This window comes from Diabrotica virgifera, chromosome 5 (assembly GCF_917563875.1).
Source record: "Diabrotica virgifera virgifera chromosome 5, PGI_DIABVI_V3a".
In the NCBI taxonomy this organism is placed as follows: domain Eukaryota; kingdom Metazoa; phylum Arthropoda; class Insecta; order Coleoptera; family Chrysomelidae; genus Diabrotica; species Diabrotica virgifera.
In genome coordinates this window covers 226,530,032-226,548,171 of record NC_065447.1, presented here as the reverse complement: position 1 = coordinate 226,548,171, position 18,140 = coordinate 226,530,032, and the positions used below count along the sequence as shown (strand labels likewise).

The following is an 18,140-nucleotide window of genomic DNA, read 5'->3' as shown; positions in this document are numbered from 1 at the left end:
CAATTATTAAAAAGGAAACTGAATTTAGTAAACTTTATGAACTCTGCGATTTTAATTTTAATTTAAAAAGGTTTATTTAGTATTATTCAAAACAACCTATACCTTTTGAAATTCTGGAAATTGGGTAAAAGGGTTTATAATATTTAAAATATATAGCACGAGCTGTGATAATATTAAAACTTATAAATTAAATGTTTGTTAAAAGAAATTTAGTTTTTGCTAGAAATGTTACATTTTTAAAACATTTTTATATACTTGGCTTGGTCTTTGTCACTATATCCGCAAATTTTGTAATCCATTTTAAACATACTTCTAGGCTACCTAGGCACTTGAAATTTTCAGAATATCCCAGAACTAGCTAACAATGCAATATTTAACTGCTATTATATGGATAAATCGATTTTATTTGAATTTCAAACTATACACAACGCAAAAGTCTAAGGATATTTTAATAATTTGACAATACCGATGACAGAAATTTCATGACCATATCAATTGGCTTGTACTATAATTGTTGATACAGACACTCACTTCTTATCAAACAAAATTGTAAAACTGATAGCAATACGTGTTTTAGAATGTTTTTTATAAGGGACAAAAAAATCGACATTTTTATGCTTTGTTTATTTTTAATTTTAGTCACTTTATACCATTCTTGCTTAATAGGTGAGTTAAAGATAATGTCTTTTTATCATGCAATGACAACATTTAACGTTGGACGAGATGAATAGAGCCGTGGGCCTCCTTCAAGCTGGTATGCGACAAACTCAAGTTGCTGACCAGCTGGGTGTCTCCCAAAGCGTCGTAAGTCGTCTGTGGCATCGGTTTAGAGACACTGGGAGTCCAGCCGAGCAACATCCAGGACGTCGTCGCTCTACAACCGTCGCTTAAGACCGATATTTAATTTTAAATGCCAAAAGACAGCCAACAATCACAGCACCCTATCTGGTTAATGAATTACAGCTTGCGCATAATGTAACAATTAGCCCCAGTACTGTGAGGAATCGTCTCTCCATGAAGCCAATCTTCGTAGTCGGCGACCACTGAGATGTCCACCTCTATCTAGAGGCAATCGCGCTGCAAGATTAACCTGGTGTCAAGAGTTTCAATTGGACTGACAATGACTGGGCCACAGTTTTGTTTAGTGACGAGTCTAGATAAGGATTTCATCCAGATTCTCGTCGGACAAGATTTTGGAGACGACCCGGAAATGGAGAACGATTACGACATCTTCAAGAAGTGTATGCATACAGAGGTGGTACATTAATGGTATGGGGCTGAATCATGATTGACGACGGAAGAACTGACCTCATTTTCCCGCGTGGCTTTCTCAGAAGTCAGCAATATTTGGACACTATTTTTGAACCTGTTGTGCACCCGTTTGCTGCTGCTGTTGGAGAAAATTTTTTACTTTATGCATGATAACGTCGACCACATGTTGCGCATATTGTAACAAACTGGTTGGATAACGAGGGTATTGATGTATTGCCGTGGCCAGCACAATCACCGGACTTGAATCCCATTGAGCATGTATGGGACATGCTCCAACGAAGAATTACTCCACATATGGGCAATATCTACAATGAGTTTCAATTAAAAGAGCTTCTGAGAGAACAATGGACACAACTACCTCAAGCAGACGTTAACAATGTGATTCGGAGCATGAACAGTACATGCAGAGCTGTGATAAGCCAACGTGGTGGCCATATTTTATTTTAAGTTTATATTTCGTATTTTTGGCATTTTATGGTGGTATGTGAAACATGGGTGATTTGCAATATATTTTTTTGCTCCAATTTTCTGTTTTTTTTTGCAATTTATGAATTTTGACATATTATACAACAATTTAAACTACAAAGTTTGTATTACTTTTTTTAAGTTGATTACAAATAAACGAAATACGTCTATTTATATAAATATCCCTAGACTTTTGCGTTGTGTGTATTTTAAAAATGTGACTAATGCAATTACATTTAAATTACATTTTAAAGTACGTTAATAAATCGATAGATGGTGGCTCAGTGGTAGAGCATTATACCGCAGATCGAGAGGTCCTAAGTTCAAAACACAGGCTTTTGCTTACTTTTTTTTAAATTTTTTTAATACATAGTTAAAAGTTAATATACTTAAAATTCATATTTTATAAGTTAATTACTTATGACATAATATTTATTTTAGTCAAAGGACTAAGTTTTCAATCTAATAGCATATAAAACAACATCAAAAAAATGTTACTCTACATCTTACCAAATTGAAAACAATGAGAACCTTCTCTGGTTACACCTCCGAGGCTTCTACAATTTGCAAGCCATACGGATGCTGAGACCAAAGAAGATAAAGGAATTTTACAATTTATAATTCACGTTCCATCTGCTCAGCGCGGTAAAGTTCCAACGAGAATGGTTTCCTTCGTACTCCAATCAGAGTAAACGTAAATCAAAAATAAATAACAATTTTCAATGTCGTTGCAACACGAAACGATAGCCGCACTATTATTCCAGTCCAAAGAGAGAGTGCAACAAGTACCTCTACCGCTTTCGAAACTTATTAGTCTCTCATCAGGAGGCACATGTGCTGCTCTCTCTGATCCAACTAGGACAAACCCCTGCGTGCAGTCACAGATTGCAACGAACGAAATGGCAGGGATGCCCTAGCGGCAACTGCTAGCAACACACTAAGTTTTCAAAGTTGGGACTTTACCGCGTTGAGCAGATGGAACGTGAATTATAAATTGTAAAATTCCCTCATCTTCTTTAGTATCAGCATCCGTATGGCTTGCAAAGTGTAGAAGCCTCGAAGGTGTAACCAGAGAAGGTTCGCGTTGTTTTCAATCTGGTAGGATGTAGAGTAACATTTTTTGATGTTGTTTTATGTGCTATTAGATTGAAAACTTAGTCTTTGCCTAGCAGTTGCCGCTAGGGCATCCCTGCCATTTCGTTCGTTGCAATCCGTGACTGCACGCGGGGGTTTTTTCTAGTTGGATCAGAGATAGCAGCATATGTGCCTCCTGATGAGAGACTAATAAGTTTCGAAACCGGTAGAGGTACTTGCTGCACTCTCTGAATGGACTGGAATAATGGTGCGGCTGTAGTTTCGTGTTGCAACGAAATTGAAAATGGTTATTCATTTTTGATTTATTTTAGTATTGTTTATACTCTTAGTACATAGCACGTTAGAATTACATGCAGTTACTTTATATTGGCCACTAACAATTTGGTATAAGTAGCTAAATTCAGAAGAAAGTATATGATTTAATCTAACAATAAAACACTGAAAGCGTTTGTTTTCGCAAGCGAAACGTTTTCAGTATTTTATTGTTAGATAAAATAAACTTCCATCAAGTAACGGTCGAATCCATCAATTATTTATATGATTTAAACATAATTATCTATAAGTAGGGTAACGTACTGTTTCTTACGGTGAGTTTTAAAAATCAAAGTTGTCTTTCTTGGCATTTTATTTATGTAAAATCCAATAAAATGAAACTTTGTTACCTGTAGGTAAATATATAGGTATACCCCTCGTATCAGGTACTCGGTAACTTTTACAAAACACGTTTTGTAACAAAAATATTAATTTCGTTTATATTTGTAAAATTTAGCTTATGCTAAGAGCCAGTGGCGGCTTGTCCTATGAGGCAGGTGAGGCAGTGCGTCACCAGTATATCAATCGACTATTTACGTTATTTCGTTGTTTTATAATCAGTTTTTTAAATATAATTTAGCTTTTTGAAATTTCCTAAATACCTTTATTTTTATGAAAAAAAATTAAAATAATCGGTACTGCCCTGACTCTTTATCTTATCTTATATATCCGTCTTCCACGTGCTATTCCAACTTTCCCAAATCATTACAGTTGAAGCATGCCTCACACCATCTGTAACAGTATGCGACAACGCCAACAGTAAAACCGGCAAACTTTGAAAAATATGCCACCGATTCTAGGAACAAAATTCATCCATCCTTGAGGCTTGCCTTCGGCTCCGCGCAACGGAATAGGAATAGCCCAACGGCCTCAGGCTCCGCGGAACGGAATGGAAATAGCCGAACTAAACCGACTAGTACAAGCACAAGTCGATTGTAGAGCATAGCTTTCTATGTACGCGCGGTATATACGAATGTATATTGTTCTGAAGCTATTTTTTCTTTGTGGCATTTATATAATTTATTATTCTAAATGAGAAATAAGATTATACAATTTAACTTAAAAAATGATTTTATTAACGTTTCCACTTCCACATCGGACGTTTACAAGTTTACATACAAAAGTAGTTTTTAAGTGTTTCAAAAATGTTGTATGCTGTGGTTGTGTTTTTTTTTTGTAATTTTTTTCTGAACATACATTCAAATCAGAGTGAGCAAAAGATTTAAGCGAATAATATTGCAACATGATTCCCACAGCCTTAGCTCATTCCCCATATCTTCCACGATTTTTGAAAAAACGCACACTCTTTTGTTATGTAAAACTTGAAGTTTTCAATATGGAATTGGAATTCAAAATAACTCTATGCACTGAGGCTAAAAGCATTTGAGTCGATCGCATAATTCACTGGAAAAGTTTTAGAGAACTAATTGACAGCAAATATTTCCTGATGATTTTTTGTCCGGAATTCTTTGTAGGGATATTTTGAATAAAAAATTTTTGTAGATTATTTGTCCGGGATTTTTTGTGGGGACTTTTTGTCCGGGGATTATTTGTCTGGGGATTTCTTGTCCAGGGATAATTTGTGAGGATTTTTTGTCCGGGACTATTGGTCCTAGATTCGTCCTAGCATTATGACGTCACAAAATCAACCTTCTGGCCATTAAAGAGAAGCTAACCATAATAATAAAATTCCTCAGGTGTAGTGTGCCTCACCACCTTATACTATCACGAGCCGCCCCTGCTAAGAGCACTTTTAATTTACAAAATAAGTCAAAACTCGATCAAAATGCAACAACAGCTCTTGTACAGATGTACATACCACGGAAAGGTCGCAAACAAAACAATATCTAAAAGGGACGTAATTGTCACAAAATCAAGTCGGTCAGTCACAGCTCACAGCGTAGTTTGATTTTAATATTCTATTTGAAATCTAAAAAATCTACGTCACCTTGATGGTCTACGCTGGATAATACACCGAACTTTCATCCAGGAGGCCGGGATTCGGTTCCCGGTAAAGAAAATCCTTTTTTTATTTTTAAAATTTTTTATTTTTGGACTTTTATATTGTGTCTTTTAAATAATAAAAACGTGGTATTATAGAAAGTTCTTTTTTTAATGTGTAACTATTTACATTTATGGTTCACTTTGTTAAACTTTTAATTCGTGGTCAAATTTGATTTTTTTTTTAATTGATTTTAATCGTATGGGAAAAATAATGATGTCATTTTAATTTTTTTTTATTTTTTTTTTATTATTCAAAAACCTCATAAGAACTAAACTTTTTTATGAACAAAACCTTCTAATCTTTTAAAACTGATACTGATTTTTTCTAGTTTGAATAAATCAGTTCATGAAGAGGTAGTGGTGTATTGTTTGTCCAAAATCTAAGACACGTTGCCCATACAGTTCAAAAGTTATGACGAATAGAAATTTTAGTCGAAATGCACAACTCGCCATGCATGTCCTTGGTTGTTCTCCATGGGAAGTAGGAAGTAGAAACTCTAGGAAGAGGTAAGGATATTTACAATTTCTCATGACTCACCCTGTATCATCCACGCCCATTACAATGATATTTTTGATTGGCTGGTGGATGGGTTGGTTAGTGCCAATGGGAAAGATTCTCTGGACAAATTACTTATTGTAGCAATATGTAAATAAAATACGGACTCTCTTAAAACATACGGTATTGTCAATATAGGAACATATTATTTATTTAACCTTCTGCTGTTTTAATATTCATTAATTCATTCATTAAGCATTTACAACCCCTAGGAATTATAGTTGACGCCATGGCGTTCAAAATCCTATTCTTCGGTGAGGTGGATTTCTCTGTCATTTATAGCTTACTGTGTCTTTGCTGCATTCGTGACTCTTTTCCTCTTCTTCCTGTCATTGCACTGAACTTTTCAGTCTATCACATTCATTGCTTTCATGTCTTCTTCTCAACATATCTGATTGTGGGCGTCTCTGTATATGACCTATCCATTCTAAACTAAGAGATTATGTCTATCTGACTATATTTTCTGCCTTTAATTCTTCGTTAATTTCGGCATTTGCTTTCATTCTTATTTCTCCCTCTCTTGTTACGTTGTACTCCAGTTTTGTTGTCATTATTTTTCTTTCAAATTTCAAAAGGCTATCTTCTTCTTTCTTATTAATCGTCGTTGTTTCACTTCTGTAGCACTGTTCTTTCAAAATCGATAGAGCGGATTCATCTGTTTTAGTTAGCGTCCATGCCTCTGATCCATATGTGAGAATGGGGACTATCAATGTTATATAGAGCCTGATACGAGTTTTTTGAGACACACGTTTGTTAGATAAGTACTTCGATAGACCATGACCTGTTTGCAATTATTAGTCGCCTTTTTATTTCCTCAGATTATGTGTTACTATTGGGGTTAACCGATGTCCCTAGATATATGAACTCTTTTACCGCTTCGAAGTTTTGGACATTGATGATTAGATCTGCGTCAACATTTCCAGCTCTTGTGTGTGTGTGTTAGTCGCCATGAATTTGGTTTTATTTTGATTTATATGTAACCCCATTTGTTCTGCTGCTGCTGCTGCTAGATCGGTATAAATAATCATGTTAATGTTTATATTATTGAACAGGGAACTGAATAACGTTTAAAATGAGCTACCACACAATACCCTATTCTCATTTAAAAAAATAGTCCATTACGTCAACACGCCCAGATGGATGACGTCACTAGTATGATATATATGTAAAAAATCATAATTTAAAAATCTAATAACTTTTTTATTTTACATTTATTCCTAATTCTGTAAATAAAGCATTTTACAGGGAGTCAAAATATAGTGAATACCCCAGTACTTAATATAATATGTAGAAAATACTATCACTATTCTTTTAGTTCGGTATAATGTTTATGTGTATACTCACCTTAATGAATACGTCATTCAGTTGAGCAGAGCATGGCTCATAGTAGTATTTGAAGCCAATAGAAATGTTTGCATAAATGAACCCGATTTGACAAAACAATAGTAATTTCATAATGAACCTGCTACAAAGCATCTCAAAACGCTTTATGTCACCCGACCTATCAGTGTGCGCTTGAATATTAAACTAATAGCTGTCGAAATGTTTCCCTTGTGATTTTACCTTGTGCTTGAATTTGCCTCTATCCCGTTTTATCAATATTCATATTAACCAAACCATCTTATACAGAGGTTAACCTAATCCGATATTATTGTTGTAAACTATATTTTCTTTTTATATGATGTGAACTTTCATGTCAAAAAAACTAAAAAACAGAAACTCAGTAGAACTGAAGTATAAAAGCTACTCTTTACCAGATTTTTTTTCAGAAAATAGAATTTAAAACCAGTGAAAATTAAAAAAGACTTCGTGTTCTTATTTTTCTTTTTATTCCTGTATACAAGCAACTTTGCTTGTTCATTGGTGAGTTGTTGCCTCTATGGAAGATTGTTGCTCCATTTCTTGCGGTGTTGGATGTTACTTCTACCACTTAATGATTTTTCTTTGATATTTTAACGACCTTGCGTCCGCCATTATACCGATGTCATTATTCCATTTTTTTTTCAATTTAGTATTTACTCATTTATACGCTGTACATTGCATAGTGTTTCCTATGATTCTTCTTCTTCTTCTGGTAGCACTACAACACGGGGTACGTCTTGGCTGACTGCACAACTCGCCTCCATCTCGAACGGTCGTCCATGATAGTTGGGCCAGTGGGTAGGCCCATTGTCCTTAAATCTGACCATATATTGTCTCTCCATCACATTTGTGAGCATCCTAAGGGCCTTCTGCAGGTCTTTCTCACTTTCAGTGATAATGACTGTATCGTCAGATAGTCATGCTTAGTGATGTAAAATTTCCGAGAAGATTCGAACGCCGGAAAGTTTCCGGAAACATTCCGGGAATATTGGAAATTTACGGAAACTTATGGAAATATATCAATTTTTATTAAAATTATTATAGTAAATTATACAAATCAGTAAGTTAGCTTTACTTATTGTTGTGGTATTACGACTACAGAAAAATCGATTAAAAATTAAATGTCCAAAAATACTTACAAAAATTTATTTAACTAATTAAAAAAATACTCTGAATATTTGTTATTAGTCATTAAAATTAAAACATTAGATTTGGCAGACAGACAAATCCCAAATCTGTATTCCTATAGATAAAATATACAGGGTTTCCCGAAAAGATTGGTCATAAATTATACCACAGATTCTTGGGTAAAAAATAGGTTGATTGAACCTGATTTAATACCTATATACAATAGTGCACACAAAAATAGTTACAGCCCTTTGAAGTTACAAAATGAAAATCTATTTTTTTTTCATATATCGAAAACTCTTAGAGATTTTTTATTGAAAATGGACATGTGGCGTTATTATGGCAGCAAAATCTTTAAAAAAAAAATAAAGTGAAATTTGTGCACCCCATAAAAATTTTATGGCGGTTTTGCTCTCTTAAACCCCCCCCCCCAATTTTTGTGTACGTTCCAATTAAATTATTATTGTCGTACCATTAGTTAAACACATTATTTTTTAAAAACTTTTTTGCCTCTTCATACTTTTTCGATAAGCCAGTGTTTATTGAAATATTTTGAATATTTGTCGAATCCACCACATATTTTTACATGGTAAGTACGATTATAGAAACCTGTTAATAATCTGAAAATTTATTTATAATTTACATTTTTAGGTATATTTTGAAAAAGAAGCCACATCTCGATAAAAGGTGACTGATCAAAAAAAGACTAGGAGGCAAAAAAGTTTTAAAAACACTGTGTTTAACTAATGGTACCGCAACAATAGTTTAATTGGAACGTACACAAACATTTGGGGGGTTTAAAGGAACAGGAAACAAAGGTTTAAACATATTAAAAAAGAAGCCGCATCTCGATAAAAACTGGCTTATCGAAAAAATACTAAGAGGCGAAAAAGTTTTAAAAACGTTGTGTTTAACTAATGGTACCACAATAATGAATTAATTGGAACGTACAGAAAAGTTTGGGGGAGTTTAAGGGAACAAAACTCCCATAAAATTTTTAGGGGGTGGACAAATTTCACTATAATTTTGTTTTAAGATGATACTGCCATAAGAATGATACATGTCTATTTTCAATAAAAAATCTCTAATAGTTTTCGATATATTGAAAAAAATCGATCTCCATTTTAAAATTTCAAAGGGCTGTAACTTTTTTTGTGAGCACATTTGTACTAAGGTAAGTTAGGTTCAATCGAACTATTTTTGACCCCAGAATGTGTGGTATAATTTATGACCAATCTTTTCGGGACACCCTGTATAAATAACTAAGAGTCTAGTCTTGTGAGTCAGACATTTTCTTCACATAAGCTGGAGTCTGTATTATGAAGAGAATATATGTATTATGAAGAGAATATAATGAAGAGTCTCTCTCCGTCTGGCTTAATCTTTCATTTTCTGATATGGATTTAGAGTCTGGCCGTGGTTCCAACACATGAGTTATAGAAAGACTCTCATCACATACCATTTTTCCATGTTTATAATATTTTAGGAGTTTTTCATTATGAGCTATTAACTTTAACATTAACTTCCCTGCTCTATCTATAGTCAGTCTATTTCTTCTTTTATTATGTATGAAAGAGTATGTGCTATAACTGAGCTCTGTTTCAGCATAGTAATCTAGTATCCCCATTACTTAGTAGAGGATACGATATAAGGTCGAACTGCACCGGTCTGTTTAATGGAAAAAAATTATTCTATATGTAAATTAGTATGTTCAACATTATAAAAAACAAGGGGTGCCTGATATAATCCTGTTCTGGCTATAATTAATTAATAATTAAAAAATGATTTTTTTTTATAAATTTGACTGACGTGTTTAACAAAAAAAATTAACACTATCGGTAAGTGCAAAGCTTATAGGATATGTAAAAATAGGGGTGCCTGTAAAAAGCCTGTTCTAAATGGGGGTTGCCTAATTTTTAAAATTTTACAGCGTCTACTTATGGATAATTGAACATGTGTAAAACTTTGTTATTACTAATTTTACGAAAAAAAGTTATTCTTTATAAAAAGTTCTGCATGATGTAAATCCTATGATTCAACCATCAGATGTCAAATTTTGTCAATCTTATACGAGTTATTATGTCGAGTTATCAAAAAATGTTAATTTCGTCCAAGAGTAACTTCGGCCTTTCGAAAATTGTTATTATAAAACGGTATTAATAATCAAAAAATATGTTTTAGTGCGGAATTACATCATTATAATTAAAAAAAAAATTGGCAAATTTTTCTGAAATTTGATTCTAAACTTCATTTTTATTTTATACAAGTAAGATAACTCTTTTATTATCAATTTTGCGAAAAAAAAAAGCAATTGTTCATAAATAGCTTTGAATTGTCTAAAACCTAAGGTACAGCCATCATCAATTTTATATACTTTATACGAGGTATATAAAAAAAATTTGAATTTCGCTCCGGAGAAAAGTTATTCAGTATTAAATATATGTTGCAATATAGAAGAATATCCTTATAATTTGAAATATTCTGAAATATATAAAGGTATAAAAAATCTCTTAAGCGAAATTCATTGGCAAAATCGGCAAACTTGGCAAAATTGGCAAAAAGGGAAAATCGCTGCCAAAAACTCGCAATATATGTATACAGTGATGAGCGTGCTAATAACCGGCAAAATAGCGCAAAAGATGGAAAACATATTAAATTGTGAGATAAAAGGGAACAAAACTAGTAGATTTGTTAAATTTAGCGATAGTTACTTATAGATTAACATTATATTGATTTTTTCCCACCTTTAGACGTATCAGAAGAGTATGTCAACTAAAACTGTCACTGTGACAGTGGCATTTCTCAAACTCGTCCGATACGTCTAAAGGTGTGAAACAATCAATACTATCGTTAAATTTAACACCTCCACTAGGTTCATCTCTTTTTATCTTACAACTTAATATGTTTTCCATCTTTTGCGTTATTTTGCCGGTTATAAGTGCGCTAATATATTATTCATTATAAATAAAGCATTTAAATATCGTTATAAATTGCAACCAGAAAGCAACACATAGTTACTTGAAACGTTTATCTTTTTCAAGGATGTAAATATAAATGAACAATGTCAGTTGTCAAAAATTTCAAATTAAAAATAAAAAATAATTATTAAAGATATTTTATTCAGTACAAGAATTTTATTATTCAAAACCATAAGTTATGGACCATGGACGTTAAATTTGGAGACAATGAGACGACTTAACGCCTTTGAAATGTGGACCTATAGAAGAATTGTGAGGGTTTCCTGGGTAGATAGAGTTACGGACAATGAAGTACTGAGAAGAATAGGTAAAGAGAAGGAAGTTGAACTTACAATTAACGAAAGAAGGCTACAGTAAGTCGGAAATGTGATGATTTTATTTCAATTTATGCATATATTATACCTAAAAGCACCTAAACTATTAAATTTTGAAGTTTGAACTCTTGACAAAACCGCATCCATAGAAAAAGTACAGTGTACAACACATGAGAAAATTACATATTTCTCCCTCGCTTGATTTGCGGTCCTCGCCTAGTTCCTCGGCTCGTGCCAACAAATGTCTGCGCTCGTGACAAATATGTCGTTTTTTCTCATTTGTTGTACAGTGCACTATTCCTTACAGGAAATTCCTGTAAGGAAATAAGATTTCCGTTTCCAGGCAACAGCTAAATATATGGAAATATCGAACGTTCCTTTCAAAAAAGTTGTCAAGAATGTCTAAATTCCTGACCGATTTTAGGATTTGTATTGAAAAATGTATTATAATATATTTCAATATTTAATATTTAGAGTTTTTTTAATTAATCTAATGTAAATATATTTCCAAATTATTGGATATTTCATAGTACTTGTAAATATATAAGTACCTACATATATTGCGAGCTTTTGCCAGTGATTTTCCTTTTTTGCCAATGAATTTCGCTCAAGAGTTGTTTCATACTATTATATTTCAGAATAGTCCAATTTTAAGGATATAATTCTATATTGCAACATATAGGTCTGGATCCCGCGTATGAAAAAAAAGTTGATTAATAGCAAGCTAAAAATTTGTTAATAGCTTAAGGGTGTCTAGTCGAATAAACTTTGATATGTGTGAACACTGGAACAGGGGTAGTTTTAATTGTGGAACAGGTTAAAAATTTGGAACGGTCACAGCACGAAAACGGCACATTTATTTTGTCCGACAGAACAGACTTAAACTCTTCGAACAGAGATTAAACTCTCATGCAAAAATCAGACTGCTATTTATCACCAAATGGCCGTTTTAATGAGTGGAACATGTAGAATATATCAAATGACAGGAATTATGACAGGTAATAAATAGCAGTCTGATTTTTTCATGAGAGTTTAATCTCTGTTCGGAGAGTTTAAGTCTGTTCTGTCGGACAAAATAAATGTGCCGTTTTCGTGCTGTAACCGTTCCAAATTTTTAACCTGTTCCACAATTAAAACTACCCCTGTTTCAGTGTTCCCATATATCAAAGTTTATTCGACTAGACACCCTTAAGCTATTAACAAATTTTCAGCTTGCTATTAATCAACTTTTTTTTCATACGCGGGATCCAGACCTAGAATAACTTTTTTCCCGAGCAAAATTCATATTTTTTGACATATCCCGTATAAAATTTATAAAATTGATGATGGCTGCACCTTAGGTTTTAGACAATTCAAAGCTCTTTATGAACAATTGCTTTTTTTTCGCAAAATTGATAATAAAAGAGTTATCCTACTTGTAAGAAATAAAAATGAAGTTTAGAATCTAATTTCAGAAAAATTTGCATTTTTTTTAATTATAATGATGTAATTGCGTACTAATACATATTTTTTGATTGTTAATACCGTTTCATAATAACAATTTTCGAAAGGTCGAAGTCACTCTTGACCGAAATTAACATTTTTTGACATAACTCGTATAAGATTGACAAAATTTGATATCTGATGGTTGAATCATAGGATTTACATCATGCAGAACTTTTTATAAAGAATAACTTTTTTTCGAAAAATTAGTAATAACAAAGTTTTACACATGTTCAATTATTCATAAGTAGACGCTGTAAAATTTTAAAAATTAGGCAACCCCCATTTAGAACAGGCTTTTTACAGGCACCCCTATTTTTACATATCCTATAGGCTTTGCACTTACCGATAGTGTTAATTTTTTTTGTTAAACACGTCAGTCAAATTTATGAAAAAAATCATTATTTAATTATTTATTAATTATAGTCAGAACAGGATTATATCAGGCACCCCTTGTTTTTTATAATGTTTAACATACTAATTTACATATAAAATAATTTTTTTCCATTAAACAGATCGGTGCAGTTCGACCTTATATCGGATCTTAGACTAACTGTAATTGCCAAATCTTTTAAAAAGTTTTGGTGTACATTCCTTGTCACCAATCTACTGATCGTGCTGTAATCAAATAAAATTCATTGAAAAAAGGTCTGCTTTTGCACAGAACTTTGTTAGTTTTGTAAAAATATTTTCTTTTTTGTTAATAAACTTGGGACGATTGGTTAATATCTTGTCTATACACTGCAGAGCTAATACTTACATGCTCTTCACCAGTGAATCTTTGTTTTGTTAAAGAAGAATCAAGTAAGTTTGCAGCATAGTGCACATGATTCACTGCCATTTTTTTCTTTTTTCTAATTTAGATAAGCATTCCTTTTCCTCAGACTTACTGATTGAAAATAATGGAATATTCTCGGTAAAAATATTTTCTGTATCCTTAAATGCCTTGACAACCTAGGATATTTTAAACATATTGCCTTCCAATAAAACCTAATCCACACACAATTGGTGTTAGAACAACTGCTACTTTTTGCAACTTTATCCAAAATATTTCATCATCCAGACAGTTCTGTTTAACATTCTGTGAACATTTTAAATTGTTTCCCTCTATGACCATAAGCATCGTTAAAGCACTTTTAGACGCAATAAGGTTTTTTATACTATTAAGGATTGAACCCATCTAGTTTTTACAGTTTAAATGTTATAACTTTATTGTAGTTTTGATTTTTTTCTTTTTATTTATTATTTCTTTTTGAAATATTCCCATGCGTTATACCTATACTACAATCATAATATAGATGCACTAGAAATAAACAAATCAAGACTGTTGATTTACAATGTTTATAAATTGTAAATCCCAAATTATGATTTGCAAAGTTTACACTTTTAGTATAGCTTTAGGCATTTTTAGGATAAAAATAATGAAGGTGATGTTCCTTTTGTACTTTTGGTAGAGGTAGATGTTCGCCGGCCGTGTGAATTAAATAGCGTTACTTCCATGTAAATTCAAATTACGTCACTGACTCTTATGTCAAAAAGGCTCTTGGATATATTCTCAAAAGTTCTCGGAAATATTATGGAAAGTTCTCGGAAATATTCTCGACTCACATCACTAGTCATGCTTCTTCAAAAATGGATTTACTATATACAGTAGAAAAAATGAAAGAATACCCATGAACGAACATATAAAACACGCTGTATTCTCCTGTCGCCGCGCCGTGTCAAACAAAAAATTGGCCAGCGCAAGTACGTGTAATAATTATTGTTACATGTACTTGCACTGAACAATTTTCTTTGTGAGATGGTGACAGGAAAATACAGCGTGTTTTATATGTTCGTTCATGGGTATTCTTTCATTTTTCCGACTGTACATTGAATTGTAGTGGAGATAGAATACATCCCTGCCTAACTCCTGTCATGATTTCAACCTATGGACTCTGTTCGTTTTCGATTACCACAGGCGGCGCAGGGCGTGGGCGACGTGGGCAACCGCCCACGGCCTCGCGGTCCGAGGGGCCTCGCGCCATGGAGATTTATGTATTACTTAAACCTAAGCCATGAACGCGCCGAAAAAAGTGCTGGAGTCGCTTTCGCTCGCGAGAAATCCCCGCTGCATTGCAAGTCACCGCTGGCCCATATCAGATATTCAGCGTCATGATATAGCGTTCAGCGTTCATGACATTTATGTTCCAATGGATCACATTAGAGAGATGCATAAAAAACGAAAAAACAATAGACAAAGGAAACGAAAGGCTAATTCGTCAATCTCAAAAACATTGGTACAATTTGTTTGATAGATTAATCGATATTATTAACTTCTTAGCCTCTCATAGTCTCGCTTTCAGAGGTCACAGAGAAGCTATAAAGACAGACGGTGAGTTTATGAATAGTGGGAGCTTCATTGATTTATTTAAATCGATATCAAAATTTGATCCTACTTTACGAGAACATATTATGATAGAATAGAATAGAAATATGCTTTATTGCCACTGAAAATTTTCACAATTTTTTGACAAAGCTTACATACAGTCAAAAGAAAAACATAATATAAATAACAAATAACAACTACAATTTACTAAAATTAGATAAATCGTCAATAATGTACAGTATAAAATATAAAAGCCAAGACAAAAACAATTTATTGCAAAATTTATATAAATTGCAAATTGAACATACAACAAATAAAATAAAATAGGTACAACATAAGGAACTGACAAATTTATGCTACTGCGTATGAAACCCAATTTTCTTAGTTATTCATTGAGAAATTCTTCTATTGAATAATATGGTCTTTTGGATAAATAGGCTTTTGTCATTTTACGGAACTTAGGGAAAGATGTTGCAGATTTAAATTGTAACGGAAGATGATTGTACAGTTTCTTTGCGGAATATAATATAGATTTCTTTACTAACTCGGTGGATGGAATCGGTAAATAAATATCAAAGATTGAATTTCTGGTGGAGTAAAGATGATCGGGCCTTGATGGAAAGACATGAAGGTGTTTACGAATTAAACAAACCGTTTCTAGAATATATAAAGATTGAAGTGTTAAAATTTCGTTATTTTTGAAGTAACTTCTGCAATGTGTAGATCTTCTGAGGCCAAACAGATATCTTATTGCCCTTATTTGCAATATAAAAATGTCATCAAATTGAGCTGCTGTACTAGAACCCCATAAAGGAAGACCATATCGAAGATGTGACTCGAACAACGAAAAATATGTTATTTTAGAAGATGCTAAATTGAGTTCCCTTAAGACAGATCTTATTGCATAGCAAGCTGAGGCGAGTTTCTTACTTAACGAATCGATATGAAGGGACCATTTGAGGTTGCTGTCTAAAAAACTACCAAGAAATTTTACAGAATCAACGGTACTGATCTGGCTGTTATTAAGAGGCAAAGGTTGAAGACCTCCTTTATAGGATAGTGCTACTGTTTTATTTACGTTAAAAGAGAGTAAATTAGAGTCAAACCAGGTCTTTATCGTCAGTAGATCCGAAGTTATAGTTTCATGAAGAGATACAATAGTTGAGTTGCTCCAAGTGATCATCAGCAAAAAGAAAAATTTTCCCATTGATTTTTAAATTAGTGATGTCATTTATAAAGATAAGGAACAGTAAAGAACCCAATACTGAACCTTGTGGTACTCCACATACAATGTTTTTGAGACTAGAGTCAGTATCATTTGCTCTAACTAGTTGTTTCCTATTATTCAAGTAGGATTGGAACCAATTCAAAGAAATACCACGAATTCCATATAAATTTAGTTTTGTAATCAAGATGTCGTGATTTACACAATCAAAAGCTTTGGCATGGTCGCAGAAAACAGTGGCAGTGTAAAGATTATTGTTTAGTGCTTGGTAAACCTCATGTAGTACAGAAAACATGGCATCAGTGGTACATTTATTTGTTAAAAAACCGAACTGATTTTGTGATAAAATGTTGTTATCAACGATAAAGGACATAAGTCGAGTTTTAATGAGTCTCTCAATAATTTTGGAGAGCACCGGTAGTAAGGCAATAGGTCTATAGTTGCAGGCATCAGATTTTTCGCCACCCTTATGAAGAGGAATAATAATGGCTGTCTTTAGGCACTCTGGAAATTTAACTTTTTCGAAGGAATCATTAATTAGTGAGAGGAGGATTTCCAACACATTTTCTGTGAGATTAGAGAAAATTTTTATAGATAGTCCATCAGTACTACAGAATAATTTGCTTTTGACACTATTGATTGTTTGGATCAGTTCAGAGTTATCGACTGGTCGTAAAAAGGATGAATTCGAGACCTTTCTTGAATTAGGAAGATAGGAAATGGGATCTTGTTGCGGCAAAATTGTTGATGTTATATTTTTACTCACATTAACGAAGTAGTCGTTTAGACTTTCAGGATTTGGAAGGGAAAATGATTGAGCTCTGTGAGTTTTATTTCGAAGATCGTTTACTATAGACCAAGTTTCTTTTGCAACACTTTTAGAGCTTCCCAGACGATTTTGATAATTAGTCCAGGGCCCATCTGTTTTGAGATGGACGTTGAGAGGTGACTCAAATTTTTTTGCAGAAATTGCTTGAAAATAACTCAAATAATAATATTTGAATTATCCTCCCTCTCAAAAAGGTCCGGAACATTGTTTAAATAATTAAAATGTCAAAAAATGAAGGAAAAATTCGCTTTTTTTCTTCGTTTTTTGATTATAACTTTAAAAGTATTCATTTCCCAGAAAAGATGAACTGACATAAAAGTTGCGTAATTAAATTTCCTACAATATAAAATTGGTTAAAAATTTAAAAAATAGTCACCCTTGTTGCAAAATAGCAATAATTGCGAAAAAAACCATACAAAAACAAGTATTCGCATTTTACATTTTTCAACCATTTATGCTACACTTATGACCTTCATATTTCACCCAGAAAAACTTTATGATACAGTAAAACAATACTGTAAATTTCATTAAGATCGGTTTAATAGATTTTGCAAAATAAATTTTGCAATCCAGCTTTCGCAAAAACAATTCATTTTTTCAAAATATTACAGGACTGAAAATAAAGCAGATAGCAAGTTGAAATTTTTTTTGCGTATAGAAGTGTACTGTACCTTTCATTTGCAATTTGCAAAGTTAAAATCTATGAACTACCACGGCGTCAGGAATTTTTTTAAATAAACATTAATTATT

At 32.8% G+C, this 18,140-nt stretch overlaps 1 protein-coding gene across 2 annotated transcripts in view; it reads left to right on the top strand.

The window, feature by feature from the left end:
* Positions 1–18,140, top strand: part of LOC126885296 (lachesin) — a 909,437-nt gene that overhangs the window by 351,469 nt on the left and 539,828 nt on the right. The window contains exon 1 of one of the 2 annotated variants that reach the window (XM_050651813.1): positions 5,517–5,655. The exons of the other annotated variant lie outside the window; for it this stretch is intronic. The gene's annotated coding sequence lies outside the window, so the exon portion shown is untranslated. Of the gene's footprint in view, positions 1–5,516; positions 5,656–18,140 lie in introns of those variants that run through there. 2 annotated transcript variants of the gene reach the window in all.